Source organism: Octodon degus, unplaced genomic scaffold (assembly GCF_000260255.1).
Source record: "Octodon degus isolate 3935 unplaced genomic scaffold, OctDeg1.0 scaffold00066, whole genome shotgun sequence".
Lineage (NCBI taxonomy): Eukaryota > Metazoa > Chordata > Mammalia > Rodentia > Octodontidae > Octodon > Octodon degus.
Window position 1 is genome coordinate 12,600,044 of NW_004524642.1, and position 3,820 is coordinate 12,603,863.

Below are 3,820 nucleotides of genomic sequence, written 5' to 3' on the forward strand. Positions count from 1 at the left end.
GCAAATAATATTTGTGAGGAGTTTTTGTTTATTCATTAATATTTTGCTAAGGTTTTGTGGTACTACTAATCAAGCCCATGGCCACTTGATACAAGCAGAGCACTACCTCCCAACTACAACCCTAGACCCATGTTACTATTTTTTAGTATTAGAAGTCCTATTATTTTGTTTGATTGCTACACTCTTTTATTTAATTTTAATATACTGTATAAAATTTTTTTGGAAATATCTCACTGCATTCAAAAGCAAAGCATTACATCTCCTAGACAAAGTTTTACAATGAATCGAATGTTTTTATTTTGTTTTTTTTCCTATTTCCTTTGCTTTATGTACCTTATATAGGAAAATAATAAATTTTGTAAAATTAGAAACCCAAGATAGCCCAAATTAAGTGACATAAATTTCCTTGAGCTAGTTAAATATATCAACACCTCTAAATTTCCTTTAATTAGATAAATGTAGACATTATCCCTTTACTAAAAGTTAAAAAAGGAAAGTTCAAATACCTCAAATTTTAAAATGATTTTAAAGGCAAAAAAGATTATTCTTACATTAGAATTAATGTCTGTAATGATGCAGATGTGATCTCGGAGCTAATATAGTTATATTCACTCTTTTCAAGGGTAGTTACTGAAGTTAATAGAATCGAGTTACCTACACTGCTTAGCTTGTAGATCACAGAGATGTTCAAGGTGGTATAGTTACAAACAAAGGTAAGAAAGCTTGGCTTTGTGTGACGTCAAGGGCCATTGTACTAAGTGAAAAAAATGGAAAAGAAAGAAAGACACTGATGATATGACTTATAGGAGGACTCTCAAATGATCAAACTCATAGAAATAGAATAAAATAGTGCTAAAATTTGGGGCAAATGGACTTATTCATCAAAGGATAGCATCTTTTATTCATATTAGACAAAAAAATCTCAGATGTCTACTATGCTATAATGCCCATTGTGAAAAATAACATTACATTTTCAGAAATTTTCTGAGATTTTAATTTTTTTAAAAAAACTTACTGATACATGTTTGAAGTACAAAATAATTACAGTTATTGTGAAGAGTTGATGCACATACATAACCCATCTTAATTATTTTTCTTCCCCTTGTACTTCCCTTTCTCTGCTCTCCATTTATGTCTTGGTTTTCTTTCTCTGGAAAGTTTATCTGTCTGTTTCCTGTTATCTATCTTTTGTTTTGCCCTTTAATTCATCTATGCTTAAGAGAATGTGTCATGTTGAATTTTTTAAAGATTTATTTATTTATTTATTTATCTGGTACAAGTTCTCCCTGGACTTCTAGTGGTCCTGAGCCTCCCCAGCACTGGGATTTCAGGCCTGCAACCATCAAGCCTGGTTTCAGTGGCCAGCAATGGATGCCTGGCACAGCATGTGGTGCCAGGGATTGAACCTGGGTCCTTGTACTTGCCAAATAGGAGCTTCAATCACCAAGCTATCTTCCCCAAAACATTAGAGAATGTTTTTTCTAGTACCAGGGATTGAACTCAGGACCTTATACTTGCAAGGCAGGAGCTTATGCCACTAAGCTCTATCACCTAATTTTACATGTCATTTACACAAATGCACAGACAAATAATAATAGAGATGGTTAAAGAAAACTCTTATAGATGATGCATATATTTGTGATAGTTTGTGATGACAGTTTCAGAAATGTATATTTCCAAACTCATCAGGTTGTATATACTAAGTAGGTAAATTTCTCTTATATCAACTTTACCACAATAAATTCTTCTCTAAATGAATATAGCTTCCAGATATATAGGGAAACTTAGAGATAAACTATCTTTCAACATGTGTACATGTTATTTTTATGTTCTATCATTTGTATATGTATGAATTTATGGATATCTGTGGCACAAATATGTTATATATTCTCCAAAATGTATTGGTTGCATTTGAATTTTATTCATTCTCAGTTTTTTAATCTGATATCTCTTTATTGAACTGTTTTGCTGTCTATATTTGCTAATTTTACAATTAGCAATAATTGTATAGTCATGGGTATGCATTCCATGTTAATTCACTTTGCACACTTATTTTCATGATAAATATATGATGTTTTCATGAACAAGTAATTTTTCTAGTTAGCATATTTAATTATTTTTATTATATGAATAAAAGGAAGGTTTATCATTTTGTTAATCCCAGAACATGGAATATATTTGCACATGCCTTTTATTGCTAATCTGTGTACTTTACCATTTTGTTCTCTTTTAATTTTGTTTTTGATTCTTTCTTTGAATTGCGTAATTTGAATCATGGGATGTCTTTTTCAATGAGGATTTTTAACATTTAGTTCATTTAATAATATAAGCCTCAGTTCTGCATATGCACACAATACTGTATTTTATAATATATCATCTTTTATTTTTTATTTAATCCTTAATGTTGATTTCATATCCATAATTCTAGAATATAACCATTAATTGAAATTGTCAAAAAGGAGTTTTACTTCCATTTTCCCTAAAATGACTATATGCAGAACAACAAGTGTCCTGCCTAATGAGAAATTTTTCGGTTAGAAAGAAATAAATTACTTGCATCATGTTGCAAAAGCTCACCAAGCTTATCACAGTGGAGCACTTTTTCTATTTTAAAATTAAATCTTGTAGTTCGAATTTTCTGCAGAGAATTTGCAAGGTCACGCCATGATTTATCCCACCCTCATCATTAAATTTCTTACCAAAAAACATGCTTAGATTGTTTTCCTGTGTCATCAGCTGCTATAGTTAATACTATAACTTACACAGTCTGCAATCTTCTTGCCTCTTGCCGATCCATTTCTCCTTTCTGGAAATGTTTTGTACAGTTACATGTATAATTGGAAGTGAAATGTTCTCATAGGGGAATCATGATGACTCAGCTTAATTTAAATCAACCATTGTAGTCCACATATATATTGGATTTTGTAGCATTTGCAAGATTTTAAGAGTAGTTGGGTTCAAATTTTACACACATAATATTCACTACACAAGTGCCCACAAGCAATAGCTTTTGTTTTTACAGTATAAATAAGAATAAAAACATTATAGACTCTAGACATATCAGTATAACATTTTATGTCTTTCTACTTTTATACAATAACACTAAAGACATTTGAACTCCACTACCATATTTCATAAATATCTGTTCGTGGTGTTAAACACCCTTATTCTTTTTCATATGCTACTATTAGATTCACTACTACCTTGGCCTGTATCCTGCTACTTTGATTTCTCCTCAACTATTACCATGCAATTTCATATGCTCTGAACTGGAAGAAGTAACTGCTGCTTGTCTTGACCCTACCACAAGTCCTTGGACTTCACAGCCTGACATGAGTCTTATTAGCTTTCACATCACACCATTAACTTGTATTGAACTTGTGATTGGCTTAACCCCCTAAGTGATTTCATATTGATCTCTGACTCTAATTGTCAAATATTCTATTGCTTAACGCTTTATTTCAGCTTTTATCTGTTTACACATTCTCTTTTAAATTTGAATATCCATTTCCACATTCAGTTAGTTGTCCAACATACTAGTTCTTCTAGTATGTTGGACATACATAGCTATCCCTCAGCTGTGCATCCTATGTTCCTCTATTGATCATAATTTTAGACAACACAGGTTCAAAATTTGTGGCAGGCTTTGGAGGTTTTTGTTAGGTTAACATTGATGAATCAACACAAGAAGTCTACTTGTTGAATTAGCTACAAATCCACCTACACATCCTATGATTCAACCAGTTTTTTCTTCTTTGTATACAATGAAGTGATACAAGCTCTTTTCAAATGCTAAGACAAAATCAAGATAAACAGCTGC